The sequence below is a fragment of the Desmodus rotundus genome, chromosome 11, assembly GCF_022682495.2.
Source record: "Desmodus rotundus isolate HL8 chromosome 11, HLdesRot8A.1, whole genome shotgun sequence".
Taxonomy (NCBI): Eukaryota; Metazoa; Chordata; class Mammalia; order Chiroptera; family Phyllostomidae; genus Desmodus; species Desmodus rotundus.
In genome coordinates, this window is record NC_071397.1 from 85,820,818 (window position 1) to 85,840,427 (window position 19,610).

The following is a 19,610-nucleotide window of genomic DNA, read 5'->3' on the forward strand; positions in this document are numbered from 1 at the left end:
AACAAGGAAATTAATATCAAGTCATAAATAATATCAAGTAATCTAAGAACCATACAAAGCACAGCTTCTTTGTGAGTATCTGATGGGTGAGTCATTGTTCACATAAAAAGCAAAAGATAAAATGTAATTCTCTCACATCTTCTGACCTTGGTTGATATTTCTGAACTTCCCAGACACTAAATGGGTATAACTTCTATTACACTTAGAAAGCTTCTTGGCCTTGGTGTTTCAAAGACCATTTAGTGTATTTTGACAAGTGTAAATTTGATTCAATAGATTCTACTCTAATGAAATGTCAACCTTACTTTTCTTGTCTGTTTTTAAATACATATTCATCACTTGATATTATCTCTTCATATACATGCAGCAGATACAATACTAAGAGCAACACAATGTGTGAGCAGAGCTGGAAAAATGCAGGAGAACATTTCCAGGCTGCATCAGAATGGAAGGTGTCTTTGCCTTGCCATTTACAGTGATTGCTAAAGGAATGCGCTATTGTTAACTCCACTCCATGAAAAGAGGAAAGCAGCTCAGTGTCATTACAAGGTACTGTCCTTTCTTAAGGTACAGTCCTTTCTTAAGTGCTGAGAATAAATGCTAAGACGGGAAATCCAATGGCAGATGAAATGCTTACCCTTATCCAGGGGGCCCTGCAGTAAAGTTGCAAAGTAAGTGGACTTGATCTTTCACCTCTTGCCTTATCTCCTATGAAAGTCTAAGATTCCTCCTTGACTCTTACTTTAATGCTCTCTTTTGGCAAACATTTGTTCTTCCAGAGCTACATTTTCCAGAGCTTATTTCTATAGTATTTAAACTCACCTTTTTCAGGTAGTAAATGATTAGTAAGTATATTTACACTTTCATAAAAATTTTAAGATAAACATTCTTAAAATCCCAATTTTGGTATACCATCTTCTGTTTTCTGCTGTAACTGTTGATAAAACATCAGTATTTCAGAAAATAAAATTTGATGGAATTTTATCTACTACCAGCCTTGTGCTTCTGGTTGCACAGTCATGGGTTTCTTTATGTAGAGCTCTCTCTTTTTCTAGAATTTTCCAGGGCATTTGAAAGTTACCCTTAAACCCCATTCCCACTCCCACTTCACCACACAGCTCCAGGTGCTCTAATCACTGTCCAGAAAACACACCAGAAAAGCTATAAGGAAAAGAAAGACTTTGCTAACAGTATGTAAACTTTAGAACGTAAAACCTCCATTTTAGAAGAGCAAGGAAAACTAGCTGGCAAGCTGAATGCATCCTGCAGAAGAATGTTAGGTAGCAACACTTGACTGCGGAATCTATTCTGGAATCCTGCAAAATTTGTACCACTTTTGCTGGCAAATATCTGTCTCTATTCATAGAGAATTTTAGGAAATTGGTGTTTCAAAGGAAGGAATTTTGAAAGGGTTTTATTAACCATGATTTTGAATAATTTATTCAGTATTCAAATATGTTTTTAACCAGACACCAAGCTCTTATTACAGGGAAAATGAGACTACCCAGCCATTTGTTCAACCTGGGGAAATATACTCACCAAGAGTTTAGAAAGAGCTTTAAATGACATAGAGTGATGGTAATTTGTTACAAGTATCTCAAGATTTCATGAAGTCTTATAAAATTTAAAAGGAGAAAATGAGGGAACATTCAAAGTAAAAAGATCAACACACAACTTCATTTTTCCCTATTAAAAACCCTCTAATTATATACAATAGTTCAAAGCAAGACATATATGCTCTTTCTAACAAAATTAGCTACTTTAATTCTTAGTTTATTTTCCCCAGGTCTGATATTTTTTCTCATATTATCACTTAGTATATTTAACTAATAAAAATGATCTACTGTTATCTTCTATGTAGTTACAACCAAACTCATTTATTTCATGAGTCATATAGTTTCTAACAGAGCTGTGTACTACTCACAAAATTGCAAAATAAACACCAACACTGAAATATTATTAATCAAATGAATCCTGACTTAAGACATAAAATTAAAATGTTATTTTATTCTGGTACTTTCAGCCTAATAGTATTTTTGCATTTCAATCTAGATGAAGTTTCTTTGGCATTTTCTATAAACATAAAACATGATTCTGAGAATCATTAAAATAAAGTCATATAATACTTTGAATACTAACTTTCAAGATACTTTAACAGTGTTACATGTGTTTCCTCATCAGCTTTAATTCAGTTGCTCTGCAGAGGGGTTTAAGACACTGAGGGTGAAGCATAGGAAGCCGATCAGCCTGCTTGCTCCTGCTGTAGTTCACAGGGGAAACAGAGATTCTTCTGAGGATTCAGTCATGTTCAAAATATCTATTTGTCAGCGCTGACAGTGAAACCAGAAAGACTAATGGGCAGAATACCAGGAGAGCTAAGTTATTGACTCAGTCCTCCTCCCTGTGCACATCCTATCAGAACATAGGCTCAGCCATCTCTGTCTATTTGTTCCAGCCTTTGTATGTGGGAGCTAAAGTACCATTCTGTATACTTCATTAGCTTGTTCTGAGAATAATGTGATACTGAGAAAATGCTGTATAAAAAGTGGACATAAAACAAGATCAAGGAGGATGTGTAAGAGATGTTATTGCTTTCTAGAAATATATTTTTGCATCATTTAGCAGTTTAGAAATAGGCAATGTTTATTGTACACACAAAAACAACTTGAGGACACATGGCCTCACTAGCAATCTGTTCCTAAGACAGTGCTGGAAAATGAGCTTAGTGATTCCCAACATGAATTTATAGAAGCCTAAACTGTTTTATGACTATAAGAAAACCAATGTTACCTAAACATGTTGAACTCGAGAACTGAGTAAATACCCCAGAGGGTGCTTCTTAGGGCAAATGGAGACTAGACTTCCTCCTGGGAGAGATCAACCTATCTTCCAAAGGTTGGAGCAAGAATTCATTTTCGATGTGCCCAAGGAAACACTCCAAGGAGAAAATAGTCTTTTTGCCCATTATAAATATATAAAACTTATTTCCATTTATCCTCACCTTATAAATTGAGAAACTAAATTGCCCATATTCCAGGTCTCCTCACCCTCCTGCAGGGCCCATCTTTCTGTGCCCCTGATATTTCTTGTAAAGTATTATTTATAACAGGATTTTGTTATTTTTGGATGTTGAGACAGTTCTGAGGACATAAATAAGTGTTCAGTGCATCAAATCAATCATGATAAAGATTGAAAAATTGTGATTCAGTAACTCTTTTCCTCATTGCACATTCTAGTGACACAATAGCCAATCTAAAATAAAACACAGATGAAACTTACTTCAATATTATAGATACAAATCTAACAAGAAGGAATTACCATTATAAAATATCAGAAAATCATGTTGCAAGAAAACTAGTACAAAATCAATGTGTTTGATTTGCATTATTGATCATACATTCCAATATAATATCTTCCTCACTTACTAAGAGTTTTGGATTTATACAGCTTTAGTGCAAATCCTACCATTGTGACTGGTAGATATTGATTACCTTGAAGAGCTTTCTCAGCATCAGTTACGTCCATCTTAAAGACTTGCTTAAAGATTAAATGAAAGAATACAAGTAAAATTGTTAGCATAATACTTGGAACTTCAGTACGAAGCAAATTGAGAGCTAGATTTCTGAATGTTTTGAATGGAATTCATTAGCTAGAAATAGAAGCAGACACTGCAAGTGAAACAGATCAGATAAGAACAGGTACAATATATCTGTGTCACATGGAAACATGTAAGAGAGTGGTTCTCAAGCCTGATATCAGAATCACCCAAGTGTATACATATAGAGATAGATATGTTTTTTGTAAAAACACTTTTTATTTGGGTCTTACTATCAATCTAGAATTCAGTTCTTTAGAAGCTTGGTATTCTGATCATAGGTTACATTTGGGATTCAATGGTACAAAGTCTGCAAAAAAGATACAGTAAGAGATATACTTGTAATGTTTGGAAGCATGGTAAAGAAAACATAGAGCAAATGAATGTCAAGTTAAGCAATGTGGACTTTACTTATTAAAGCTTAGCACGCTATGACATATTTTTAACCAAGAGAATGCCACACTCTGAGCTCTGCTCTACTAAGAGAAATTTGGCAATAAGAAGTAAATTAGGGCAAGAGTAGGCTTGGGGTAGACTAGATAGGATTCTACTGGTAGACTGTTTAGGAGTCTATCAGACTAACCTAAGGGAAAATTAAGAATGGCTGGAATTAGGGAGATGGTACTGAGCTTCATGCAAGAAAGTGGCCACAGTTAAATGAGGAGCAGTTAGTTAAAATAGGCAAAACACATAATGGTGGAAAGAGGGTCAAGAGGAAAGAGCATGTAAAAATATGGAACAAAATTTAAAATAAGCACAAATCTTACAGTGTAAGTACTCTTAAGAGATTATCGAGAATCAAAATCAAATATAAAATAACTTACTAACTCCTGCCTGCAAAGAGTGTCGGTGGTGAGTGGTATATAGCTCCAACTATACACCACTTCTGCTCCCCAAGGTTGTCTGTAAACCTCACAGTCACTCCTGTTCATTCTTTGAGGATGCAGAGACTCGATATATCCATATGTATCACTCAGCAGACACTTCTCGTTGAAAGTCTTCACTTCTTAGACCGCATGACCCACACTTCTGCTACACTTCAGCCACACACAGGTCAACTTATAAGACCAAAAAGCCACTTTGTGGCCGCAATCTTATATCCCTTTAAACAGTCATTTCACATCTGTCTCCCCATGACTGCTCTCTCTCCCAATCTGACATCCACTGTCTACATGACTTTTCTTGTCCTATTGCCCCATGCTTTATAGCTTTAAGACTTCTCATTTCTGCCATACCATGCCCTTGTCCATGTTTCCTGCTGATTTGCCCAGAATACTCTGGGTCAGACTGCCTTCTCTTCTCCTGCACCCAAATCGCAGGACCAGAGTTTCAGACTACCACAGAAACAGAGTTTGACCAAATTGATACAACTACAAATTTATGACCTCCACTTGAACTGGGCCATAAACATTGCTAAGGACAATTTCTTTTTAATATCCCCAGTCGGCTTCCTTTTCCATCCTCAGAAGTAATAGATCACTCTGTCCCAGCAAATAAAATTACCTACAAATCCACAGTGAAAATTGAGACTTAATGGAGTACTGTTAACTTTAAAATCCCACTGCTATCCAAATACTGTGATATTTATTTCTATGTATTTACTTCTTTCCTCAGTGGTCTCAAAAGAACATGGTTGTTTCTTGCATTCAAAGATAATGCATCAAGCATATCCATCAATCCCATCCTACCCCTCGGGGAACTACCTTTCCATCACTCCTGCTTTCCCCTGTGACTTCTGCATCACGTGCCTCCTGTCTGTCTCCCTCTGCATAGACTGTGAACATGTTCTAGTCTTTTCTCTCTTTAACAAAATCATTCTCTATAAACCCAAAGATATTTCAATGTATCAAAAAGTTAAACATAAATAAGAACATACAGAAAATTTACACATAAATGTAGTTTGTAATAAACTTAGAGAATGTGAGGAATTATAAGCATAAAAATAAAGTCAAAGGAACTAGCTGTCATATGCAAGCCACTTTTTTTTGTCATTTGCAGCTGAATCTAAACCTGCTTAATACATAAACTTGAATGAGTCTGCCTTACCATGTTTACTTTTTCTTTTTCCTCTTGTACTTAATGCAATAAAGCTTTCATCAAAATTACACTAAAATGTCTCTGGCTAAGATCCCTTATGAGCTATTGACAAATTACAGGCTTTGTTTTAATTAATGTCTCTATGACATTTAACATTTTTTTGACCTTCTATTTGAGCTGCTATCTCCATTTATTTCGTAAAGAGATATTTATATTCTAAACATTATCCTGTGCTAACTATTGATATATAATAATTAAAATTACTCTACTTCTGGTATTGGGGCGGGCAAAATGGGTGAAGGTGGTCGAAATGTACACACCTCCAGTTATAAGATACACAAGTCCTGGAGATGTAACGTCCACCATTGTGACGATAACGAACACCGTACTGCGTATTTGGAAGTTCTAACACAGTAGATCTTACAGCTTCTCATCACAAGAAAAAACCGTGTGTAACTAAGCATGGCGATGGGTGCTAACTAAACTTATTATGGTAATCATTTTGCATTGCACACATATACCAAATTATTATGAAGTACGTCTGAGTTAAAATTAAAACTAGCCAAAAACTGAAAACAACGAATGTCCATCAGCAGGTGAATGAATAAAGAAATTAAAATATATTCATACAAAGAAGCTATTACACAGAAACAAAAAGAAAAAACTAATGATATGCATAACATGGATAATAAGCTCAAAAATATTCTGAGCGAAAGAAGTCAGAAATGTAAGAGAACAAATTATACAACTCCACTCTGTGAAGTCTGGGAATAAGAACAATTTATCTAAATTAATAGAGGTCAGAATGAAAGTTGCCTCTTCTCAGTGGGAGAGCGTGGTGAGAAAGGAGTAAGAAGAACTTTTCCTAGGAAGGTCAAACAACCTATATGTGGGTGGGTATGAGCTACATGAGTGAAATAACTTACCAAAGCTCATTGAAGTATACACTGAGGATGCACACTTGGGCAATGCACCGTACATAAATTACCTCTCACTTTAGGAAGAAAGATTAGAAACGAGAAACCTCAGTTTACAAAGAAACTAGTGACCTAAGAAAAATAATAAGAATAGCCGGGTTTTTTCTGAGAATTCTTTTCTGTACTGAAACCATTACTGCTCTCTTATTGGGTAGAATCTCCCTCTGCTAATGGATTTAGCTTGATGGCATCACATATTAACCACTCAGTAATAGTAGCTATTATTATAAATATGTAAGCTCTATAAAAATATGTAGAGAATAAGGATGTCTTAGTATAAACTTCAGGGTAATCATTCCCCCTTTTTAATTAAACATAGTCACCTTAGGTTTTCTCTGTTTTCTGTCATGTGCAAAACACTGTCTACGCAAGTATTCTGTAAAATAAAATCAGACACGAGCTATCAAAGCTCTATTTTATTTTTCTTTCCACACTTTTATGTCATTTCTCCTCAAGGAGAGTTAGTGCTCCATAAAGGCTGGGAAGATCTTCCTGTTTCCTATAACGTCTCTCTTACAGGAGGGCTCTACGTGCCTGAGGGGAAGCTTCTGATTGAATCAGAAAGCTCTCAAAAACCAAAGATAAGAGATAAAAGGTTCTCACGTATTTCTCTTTTTCAGTCTAAATCGGAATCTCTCCTCTGTTTCTAACGAAAGAGGAAAAGGCAGGTAACCAAAAGTAACAGAGTAGGAACATACCAAATGCAGAGCTAACCAAGGTCAGCCATACAGCATGTACGTTTGAAATAAATAAAAGTATTATGGAATTAAAAAAATGGTTCCTGGATCTTGGGATGTCTTTCTGAGATAACCGGTGCAGAGATTAGCAATTTGAGGTACAATCAGGTGCTGAGGAAAAACTAGGAGCATATCAGAAAATTAGTGATTTTTGCATCCAGGTCCCTTTGGGTATCTTGTAAAACTTGGCACTTGGTATAAAATAGCTCAATCATCGACAGAGACTTATTATTTTACAGAAGAGCAGTTCAAAGGTGCTCACTGGTAAGTCTCACCAGCTAATGTCTTAAAAAATGAGGAGAACACTGACAGGTATCCGGAATTCTTTGCTTAAAACACAAGGGTGCACTACTTGCCAGCATCACACTGAACTCCAAGTCAGCCCCGAAATGAAAGTAATTAAAAAGCACCAGATTATATAATCGTTTATAATTGATTTAAGGTATTAGAAGGTAAGCACTTCTCATTAATGGTCCAGCTATCTCAGGGTATCACACACTTCTCTCACTTTTATCCAATCAGCGATGTATTGTAATTGTGATGATACTGTGATAATCTTTTATAGGATTTGTTTCCGTGTCTGTGGAGGCTTTCTCCAGTTTTTATCTTTGACACTTTAACTTGTGATTGCTACTAAAAACTTGTGATGTACTTACATTTGTGACCGTGAAATGGAAAACTGACTAAAACCGAAGGGGTCTGGGCACTTAAACCGATTTTATTAGCTTTCATAAAAAGCTTAAAGAATAACCTTCTGAGGTTGGGAATGACTCTTTCTGTAGAAATGAAAAAGGCATCATAAAAGGACATTTACTGGGTTCATAAAATTCAAATGAATATATTATTACCACACTTCACAATGTTAAAAGACAGATGAAGAAAGGAGAAATGGAAAACACGAGCAAATTGAAATTGATCATCAAAAATGCTAGAAATAAAAGCCCTAAAACTTCACTGGTAAACCAATTAGAATTATATTACAGTTTGAATGATTACCATAAAAATCTGATATAATTTAATAGGAGATTTCATTTTTCTATTTTTCCTAGGACATGACAGAACTTAGCCAAGTATACTTAAAATTCTTGTCATTTATCAAGTGTCTGAGAGCCTGAAATAAATCAAACTCTAAAAGGGTGATGTGATAGAGTTATTCATAATATTCTGGTTAATTTGAGTGCATTTATGTGCCCTTTCTTCATTTTTTCTCGGGTGACAAAAAGGAACAGAAAGCCCTCATTTGTATCTGTGGTGATAATCGCCATTTGTCCCATCATCACACCTCTTTCGTAATTACTGTAGTTCTGTGAAATGGAAGCAGCAACCAATGACACTTCTATTACTTATCTGACTGACACCAGCTGTAAAATAGTCTATGGAACTAAAACTATCTATCACGTCACGCCTCGGGTAGGCTACCAACCTAAATAAATAAATAAATAAGTCCTTCTCTTCTGTATAAACAGCTTTTTGTCAACCATGTGCTGTTAGAGAGGAGCAATCATTTAAGTATCTGATTATGGAGCTATTATACCCTTATAACAGTGCTATTTTTATAATTAATTCTCCTCAGGAAAGTAAAGCCATTCAACATAAGCACAAGAAAATAAAAAGTTCCTACGTAGTCCCTCCCCCCTTCACCCCTACTGTTCCCCCATCACTAATACCTTGCACTAGTGTGCCACAATTGTTACCGTTGTTGAACCAATACCTATACATTATTATTAACTAAGTCCATAGTTTACACTAAGCTTCATAGTGTGCTGTAAAACTCTATGGGTTTCAACAAATGAAGAGTGTTACATGTTCATTTTTTCAGTATTGGTCAGGATAGTTTCACTGCCCCGAAACTCTCCTAGACCTCGCCTATTGTCCTCCTTAAACTCTGGCAACCACCGATCTTTCTACTCTCTCTGTAAGTTTGCCTTTTCCATAACGTCATATAATTGGAAACACATGTAATGTGGCCTTTTCAAACTGGTTTCTCCACTTAGCAATATTCATTTGAAGTTTCTACATGTTCTTACAGCTCATTTATTTGTTTAATCACTGAAAAATATTCTATTATATTGATATACCAAAATTTATCCATTTACCTACTGAATGATATCGTGGTTGCTTCCAAGTTTTGCTACATATGAATACACTATAAACATTCGTGTGCAAGTTTTTGTGTGGACGTAAGTTTCCAACTCATTTGTGTGAATAACCAAGGAGCACAATTGCTGGGTTGTATGGTAAGACGCGTATAGTTTTGTCAGAAACTTTCAAACTGTCTTTCAAAGGGGCTGTGCCATTGTGTGCTCCCACCAAAAACAAATGACAGCCCATGTATTATCCCACAGTCTTGCAAGCATTTGGTGTTTGGGGGTTTTGCCATTTTAACAGTTGTCAGGGCATTTCCTTTTTTAATTTGCAATTGTCTAATGACAGAGAATGTTGAGCATCTTTTCATATGCTGTTTACACCAAGGCCAGATGGGTTCACTAGTGGACTCTACCAAATATTTAGGATAGAAATGAAACCAACTTTGTACACCTGTTTCAGAAAACAGAAGCAGAGAGAATATTCCCTTACATTTTCTATGAGCTCAGCATTATCTACACACACACACACAGAAAAAAAAAATCATAAACTTTTCTACTATAAAAGGTAATATCCATAAAGCTAAAAATAAAGCTAAACCAGTGGCACTCATCTATGGTTATATATTACAATCATATGGAAATCTTTTAAAAATTACCAGTGCCCAGGCTCTGCCCTAGACCAATTAATTCAGTATATTTAGGGGAAAAACTGACCTCTGATATACAGAAATATGTAAACCATTCCTGTGAATAAACAAGATCAATAGGATGACATAATAATGAGAAAAATGTATAAGCTAGCAGTTCACAGAAAAAGATGTAAAATATTCTCATTCTTGCTAAAAATCAAAGAAATGAAAATTATACGAGGCATGGTTTTTTATCATTACATACAAAAGATTAAAAGATTGATAATATCCAGTATTTAAAAACCTGTGGGAAATGGAAACTCATATACTTTTAATGGAGTCACAAATAGTTTGAAGGAAAAAAAAGTAGTGATATCTCTGAAAATCTTAAGTCATCGAACTCTTTGAACCAGTAATTCAATTTTTGTCAGACAGAAGAAGCATGTGCAAGTGTGCAGTGGAAGCTCTACTAAGTGACCTCCACTTAGCTAATACACCAGGTGAGCTGACCCTCCTTTTTACTTGTGACCTACTTGAACAGACACCCTAGGCCTGTCCCGCAGTGACGAGCCAGTTACTGGTGCACTCGGTCACCCCTGCTCACACCAATGAATTTAATGCCAACCAAGTCATTGTGGCAATTTAATGCCACAAGGTCAATAGTGTTTGTGCCCAAACCTGCTATTCTATTGAATTTGTAATTGTAATTATGCAATTTTATTGAATATTAGGAACACCAGAAATAGTGTACACCAGAATAAAAGAGACAGTGGTTCTTTCAGTTTAAAAAAAACAATTTTTTAGACAGTTTAGGGGAGACCTAAAAAGAATCAAGGCACTGAAACATTCCCTTGTTGAATTACATATAAAAGGTAACAAGAAAGAAAAATCTAAAATTATTCTGAAATTAAATACCTTTTAAATGTGTTTAATTTCTCATGAAACATTTTATAAAAGTAAAACTGGATACAAAAGAACAGTGGATGCCAAACAGGATAGCATGGGAATATAATTAGTGTTGGCCTGCATTCACATTAAAAGTTAATACACCTATATACAATTTTTGTAATTCTTCACTTATTATCTTTGAGTTTTTCAATATTGTTTCTACTACATTGAGTAAGAGTACTTGAACTATATACACAAGTATTTATTGTACCATTGTTGTAATAAATAGAAGTTAGAATCAAAATTAATAAAATAAACCATACCATTATAAAGAATCAGAGCTATATGGAGTATCAAGAAAGATATAAAAATAAATTGCTAATTAGAGATCCAAAAAATAATTTGTAGAATATTAAATGGAATATGTCCCCAATTTTTGGTTTTAAGAAAATGATGTCCCAATACAGACAGTATAATACGAAGGTAGCTAAACAGAATAAAAAGCTGAAAAACTATTCATCTACCTATAAGTACTATTTTCTGTGGCTCTTACTTTTTTCCTTGATGAACTTTATCATTTAAACATATAATTTGTAAAAAATATATAATTGGTATCTGTTTTCGAATAATTGACTAAAGTCTATAATTAAATTATCCTTTTATGTTTTTCTAAAAATGCTTTATACAATGGATATTGCATTTGTGCCAAACTTATAAAATGTATTTCACGTAAATGACATTTACTTTCTCTACCACTTTTGCTCTTGAAGATGAATGCTTGAGCATATAAAGTCGTGTGGTACAGCCTTAGACTTTAAACAACATGTCATTCACTTAAATTGCTGATTAATTTTGGCTTGGCACCACTTATCATTTTAGATCAAGAGCTTGATGAAGTAATCAGTCATCTGTGCCTGCTTTCAGAAATTAGCGCCCGTGTTTATTCGTCAAAATGTCAAAGCGAGTCTTGAACCCATAAGTGCTGTCCTGGGTGGTATGTGTCAACATTTCTCAACATTAAGAAAGTGATACTCTCAAAGCATGACTCTTACAGCAAGATCACCTTGGTAAGCCTTCCCTGTGTGTTTCTCATTAGAAATTAAGCAGAGCTAAAGCTCCAGACTGAAGTGATGAGCCCTACGAAATCTTCATCAGAAACCATACTAAAACTTAAACAGGTGTTGTTCTTTTTCTCTTTTAAGGAAAAGGCTATTGACGTTATTTTATTTAATATAGTTACTGAACATAAAATAACATGCTAGCCTAGGTGTTGGGGAAATGAGCCAGAAATTATTCCCATCACTAGGGGTAGGGAGTGGGGAGCACTGGACATAGAGCCAGTAATTTGAAATCAAACTAAATCAGTAAATATATATTACTTTTTATCAAGATCATTATATGTGTAAAACTATATCTCAAAATAAAAAGAAGGCCAATGATAAAAGTATACAGGACTGTCAGGCGAAATTACATTCAGTCAATGTCAAATTTCAATATAATGACTTGAAAATAGAGTGATGTCATTAACCCTCAATAGTAGGGTCAGGAGTTGCAAGTATTATCCAATTGTTGATGGAATTTTTGCTGATGCAGTGTACTTTTTTGTAAGAATAATTCTATAATTAAAAATTATACTTTTACTTAGTTGTCTGTGGTAAACTAGTAAAACTTTTACCCTTTTCTAAATTGCATTATCTTCATCTTAAATATCCTTCATATACAAGATATGTAGATAACATGAAAATGAAGCTAAACAGGAATTTTTGTTAACAATTATTTGAAAGAAGGTTAATACAGATCCATAGATAAAAATAAAATTAAATATATTCCAAAAGATATCACTACATTTATGATTGGGAAATATAAACAATCCCAGAAGTGAGAGATGGCTGGGTTGCCATTTCTAACTTTTACACATTTTATAAATGAGATAAACAGGTGATTAAGAGAGAATAGAGAAAAAAATGTCAGAAAGAAGTGATAAATCAGGAAGTTGTTTCCATAAATAAATATTTATTGAGCATTTATTATGTTACTATGTTCTAGACATCTGGATGCTCAATAAATAATATACTTTCATGGGGTTTACTAATATAAGTATGAAAAATTACAACTATCCTTGTACTTGCTACTTTAGCTGTATCCCCCAGTTTAATATGTTGTATTTTCATTATCACTCAGTTCAAATACTGTATAATTTCCTGTGCAGCTTTTTCTCTTACACATGGGTTATTCAGAAGTTCACTGTTTACTTTTCAAATATTTGAGGTTTCTCCAAATATTTTACTATAATATGTTTGATTGAATGTAAATCAAACATAATTGATTTCTAACATAATTCTATAGTGGTCAGAAAAGATAACCTGCACAATCTCAATCCTTTTAAATGTGCTGAAATGTATTTTATGGCCTATCGTGTGGTCTCCCTATACTTACTGATGAACATATGCCTTTGAACTGAAACTCTAGGAGGAAAGGATTTGATGGTTATTGATGGGGGGGTATGAACACGAAAGAGAGTGAAAAAATAATACCACATTTCTTTTTTGGGATGGCTTTGCATCCCACTCAAATAAAAACAGAAACTAGAACTTAAATTATAGGTGTGAGATGTCAGTGTTGGTGAATTTGTGTGGTGCATACAGAAGCATGTTGCAGAAGAAAACAATGGTGATCAGAGATTTACTGCTGAATTTTAGCCAATGAGAAATCCAAGTACAGATGTCCAGTGACAGTTTGCTCTGCAGGCATAATATTCAGATGGGATTTTAGGACAGAAATATTATGGGAAAAAAAGTGAAGCAGGTCCAAGTGAGGTTATAGGGCTAAGCAAAGTAGGTTATCAGTTGTTTGTATGTAGAATAATACAATAGTTAATAAATAATAATACAAGAATAAACAGGGCTTTACATACTCATGACAACTGTTACCCTACTTTTGCTCACCCTTGCATATCTATGTATGTTGAAAAAACAGAGAAAATAAAGCAAAGGCAAGATTATGTTTCTTGGCTCAAAGATTGAATTGTTTAAAGTAAATTTGTTATTATTTAATTATTTCTACATGCATGGTACCCAGCCAATCTGCAACAACTGAGTGAATCTGGAAGTTTTTTTTATTCAATATGTAACAGTAAACACCTCAGGGAAAAGTGGTGATAGGCCAAGCAAAGTCTAACAAGTTCACTATTGGAATAATATCTGAATTTTTAAAAGTATGCATACATACACACCCCAAAGTGTAATTATAATGATTACATATCTCATAGAATTTTATTATTATTTTGATCAGAATTTATGACTCCTAGTCTACTGATGAGAAAAATTGTTAATCAGTTAGAATTGTCACATAATATTTTTAAATTATTGTGTGTAAGAAAATGTAATGATATTTTTATGACAATGTAAAAAAAAATGGCAAATCTGTTTAGCCAGAGTGTCGTGATTCCAAAGGCTTTCCTTCCTAGAGACCCCAAAAAGCGGGGCCCTTCTGTTCTGGGAGGTCTTCCTTTGTGGAAGAGACAAGTGTGGGACTCTGTGTAGAAGGGTAATGCCCACCCAGCCCTCCAGATCCGTCCATCAGCACGGTGAACACTATGTAGCTCAGAGGCCACAGATGTTCAGTCTCAGGTCATCAAACATAAGTTTCAGAAGACTTACCTTTTTAGTTAAATTATGACTATAAATAGCTTTTCAGGGGAAAAAAAAGAAGAATGAGTCATAGCTTCCTTAGGCAAATATGCGTAAAGTCCTTGAAAGCGCAAGGCAATTACTCTAGGTTTGGAAAGTAGTGACATCTAATTAGAATGTTAAATTAAGTTCAGTAGTGATACTGCACTTGTTTATACATGCAAACTAATTTCATTAGACTAAATTTAGCCAACAGAGATATTTACTTTGTCACTCCCTATTATAGTAAAATTATAACAGAGATTTAGAGATTAGGTGATGACTAGCCAACTCTTCCAACTTCACATTGGAAGACTCATTGAGAAGAAGGAAGAAGAACAGAAGAAGAAGTAGAAAAGAGGAAGAAGAGGAGGAAGAAGGAGGAGAAGGAGGAGGAGAAAAAGAACATGAGGAGATCTGCAGTTCTGACTTTCTTGGGAAACCAGCAATATTAATCAATGCTTGGTTAAGTCTCAAAGAAATTCCTCTAATCAAAGACTGATTGAGTTCCCTAACAGAAAGTAACTACGTCCCTACATATATTCCTACTACAGCAATAGAAAAAATTCACAGGCCAATAAATCCTACTAGGCAACCTTGATCCACGCCATGCCCTTTCGCAAAGATTTTGTTTCTTGTGTTTATAGTGAGAGATCTATGTGTGCATGTAACCATTTAAATGTATTAATTAGGAGTTACTTTTTATGAAAAAAGTAGTTATTTTTATTATTTATTTTAGTAGTTATTTTATTTTTTATTTATTTAAAAAATGAGTTATTTTTATGAAATGCATCAGGGCTTACCTTGATCTTTTACAAAGGGACCACCCAAATGTGAAAGGAAGAAGAAATTAAAAACAAAACAGAACTTAGTAGAATTTAATGTGGAGGTTAACTGATTTAGTAGGAGTGTGAAATGAAACTGAAACCTGAGGGGTTTGAGGTTGTCATATTTTATGTAGAGAGAATTCAGGTTTGTTCAGGTAAGTCACTCTCCAGCACAGAAACACATAAACCCAGGGAGAGGTATTGTGCCCAGTTCCTCTCAGCCAGTGGTCGTCAGTCCAGGCAAATACTGCTGCTACTTCTTGAAGAAAACCAGACAGCCCTAAGACAGTGGCAAAATCAGTCTCATTCAAAGTTTGATTTTACATGAGCCGGGATTCCAAGAACACTGAGGCAACAACCGGCATGTAGCCAGTTGTCTGTAATGAATTGGTGTGTTGAGTGCAAGACTACACCTTCAAGGCTGCGCATTTCCTGAGATTTATCCATCCATTGACTTAGAATCTTTATTTCTGGGAAAACTAATAACCCAGAATGCCTAGGCCTTCCACCACTATGCATCTTGCCACAGTATCTCCTCCTAAAATATGGCTTCCTAGACGTGGCAGGTGGTCTCAGGCCAACTAAATTCCTGAGAGCAATTTTAGTCTTCTTCCATCTTCAAATTTGGGGGAATCCCCTTTTCCCTCTAAGAAAAAACAAATAAGAAATGTGGTTGAGGCAGTTAACTTGATAATTAATTCCCTGACTCTATTTAATTACAATCCTCTGACTAGGTGGTGGAAGAAAGGTAGCTCTTAAAGAATATTGGTAGGTCTTCAAATATAAATGCACACTCAGTAGAAGATGGCTTCTGTGTCTCTGGACGGCACTGTCTCCTTAATCAGCACGACTCTGTACCAGGACTGAGTAACTTTTTCAGGTTCACAGTCTGTAAGTGGCAGAGCTGGCGTACACACTCTGAACTCAAAACCCAAACCTCCAACTGCAACTTCAATTACTTTCCCTACCATAGGATTTACAGTTAGACAGAAATAGGTTGAATGTATTTGTATGTTTTCAACATTTCTCGAGATACTAACTTTACATGCTTTTCTACTTGATTCTTTCCTGACCTTAAAAAAATGTATGATGAGTTTTTACATATTTTCATAAATTTACCTTATAAATTTTAATATTCTCCTCCAATCGCACTGAAATTTACTTGTTCAAGCCACCTGAACTTTGTCTTACAGAGGAGTCAATTATCTATCGAGCCTGAAATGGCTTCAAGGTGAAGTAACAAATGGACATTATGCCTTGTTGTAGATAATCTTAGACTCATCCTAAGGGATGATACCAGGTAGATACAAAGGATGTTGCCACCACGGGACACAGGGGATGTTTAAGAGGCACAGTGAAACACTGATAGGTAAATTTTGACAAAGGAATAAAGTGAAGAAAATCCAAAAAGTGAATCACTACCCAGAAGTGCAAGCATTGGTGGAGGGAGGGCCAGATCTCAAAGATAGAGCCTGGGGAAATCCAAAGAAGAGGAAGAAAATGAAGCAATGTGTCACTGAAAGGAAGTTAGAAAAGTAAATAGCTCTGTTACAAACATGCTCAAATTATGATACAGTGGTAAACATGTGAGCCGCCACAGTCTTTAGATGTTTTATTCTCACTTGACAAAGCAATTCATTCTTATGTTCTTACTGTGTTGAGACTTTCCCTCCCTTCCTAACTATCCTGTCCTGGATGGCACCCTGTATTTGATTGTGCTGATTTCTGACCACTGGTTTCATTGCAGAAAGAGTGGTTGTTATTGTTTTTCTTTCTTCTATCTCCAAAATAGTTCTCAATTTCATAGCTGCCTGGGGCACCCATTTATGTCCTCCCAAGGGATAGTTTAAGCTCCCTGGCCATCAACATTGTACAGGAGCCACCTGCTTCTAGATTTTTTTCCCCTCAACTTGCCTCTTGGTTGTTTGCCCCTCTGGTATGAGTCAGTTCATTTTGTCTGTCTCTCTCTTGTCTTTCCATATCCAAACTTCAAATACCTCTCTCAGAACAACGATTATAAAAACTAAGCTATTAAATTGAAATAGTGTCTTACCAAAGGAAAGGCTTAGGAAAACTGATATGGATGTGAAACATTTGGGGAAAGAAAGACTCTGGAGAATTAAAAGAAAAAGAGAGCAGGAAGTTATATAAAAGACATCAGCACACCTTCCCTTACTGATCTGGGGAGGAGAGTGTGTACATTTATCCCTTTAGGTTTGACAATGTAGCAGTAACCTGTTTCCTGTGCATGGTTTTAGAATCACATTTTCAATTCTTGTTGTAATTTTATCAGAATTTCAATAGAAAATAATGCACTTCATTGTTTTAAGCCACTTGAGTGGAATCTTAGTGCATTACAGCTCAATGAACAAATCAAAACACTTTGTTTTAAAATACATCAGCATTTTCTCTCACCATCAGTTAGCAGAAGCAAAACCTACACACAGTTGGTGGGTCTCCAGCTAGATCATTAGAACCTGTCTCTTCTCTACTTTCTCCCTCATGGTGAAAAAAGGAATGACTACTGGTGTGTCTATGTACCACCTTCTTCCTCATAGTTTTCCCTGTTCTGACTCTGAGGTCTCCATAGAGAGTGATAAAAACTGACCTACTCTGCCCCCAAACATGAGCTTTTGTGAATACTTTTTATGCCTTTGGCAGGCTATGCTCATTTTTTATGCAGTTGACAATTTCTCTTAAAGCATTTGCATTGTAAAATATTCTCCAGTAAATTAGTTTTAGTAAATTTCCTTTGCCTATACCCAACTGCCTATACCCATGCCTTAAATGGCAGAGCCCTGCAGTCCCCAAGCTCTCCTCATTCAGGGGACCTACTGACTCAGATTTGGTGATAAATTGTTTCTTGTACTTTCACTTGAATGGCATGTTTTTCATCCTTAACCTCTTGAACTACTTCTCCAAATGGATCAAGCTCAGTCCCACAACAGCTCCAGAAACAAATCCTTTCATTCCCTGTAGGAGCATTGGTTTCCACTGTTCCTTTCACTTGATTACATTCCCAGCTTCCCCTATCCATCCACTTTTGCTTACTAACTGGAATATAAATTTGTTCTCTTGACATCACCATCACTACCACTGTGATCCCCACAGCAGTCTGAAAGTTTAAATCTATACCATCCACATTTTTTAAGACATGGAATCTCTGGTAACCATTTTAATTGATCACCTGATACGTTAAAATGAGAAGCCAGCTTAATCTATTAGCAAATATATATTGAACACACTCGGTGTTTTAGTCAATGTGCTAAAAAGCACTAAATATTGAAAACACCAATGTCTTTAAGTATGCAAAAATTATCTACTTTTATGTTGATATTGTGGGATGATGAAGCTTTAAGTATGTGTTATTACCTATAGAATTTTGTTAAAATTGGTTAAAATGTGCAGGCATAACATTCGCTTTGGACTATCAAACATTACTTTCTTCAGTTTGAAGTGTTTTAGTCAATAATTAATGTATTTTATTGTGCACATTCACATGTCATTTAGAGCTAATATTTTTTTAGAAAAACAGAAGACTTTATAAATTGATTTAATGACGTATCTGTATCTTAAAAAGAAGTAAATACTAAATCTAAAAGAGGCTAATCTATAGTTTGAAAGATCTCCACAAGGTTTACTTTTATACACATATATTATCATCTCTAATATCTGAGATGTTTTTCCTATAAAAATTATAGATTAGGTATTTGCTCTCTGGTCTTTGGAATTTCTGGTACCATAAAAAAAGTAACAAATCATCATTTCATCTCTGCAAATTAGTATCCCTTACTTTCCTGTGCAGAGATGAGGGGAAGATAAAGCATGAGAGGGATCACCATTCAAAAGTGGCAAAGAACTTTTTTTCTTTTGTATACCATTTTCTCTTCCTGTCCAACCAATCTTTTAACCTGAATTCCCATGTTCCAGTTTAGAAAAACTTCTTTTGCTCTCTAAGAGTCAGTCACAGAAGCAGTCCCACGCCACCACTCACTCTTTAATTCAAATAAATTATGAGCCATACACAGATTTAAAGTAAAATTCTGAAAATTAAAAGAGGAGAGTTTTTATTTTTGATTGCTCACCACTAAGAATTTAATAGCTTCTAGTTAGAAGGTATTACACGTAACTTTGTAGACAGATAATTACAAAAATTATCAGTTTT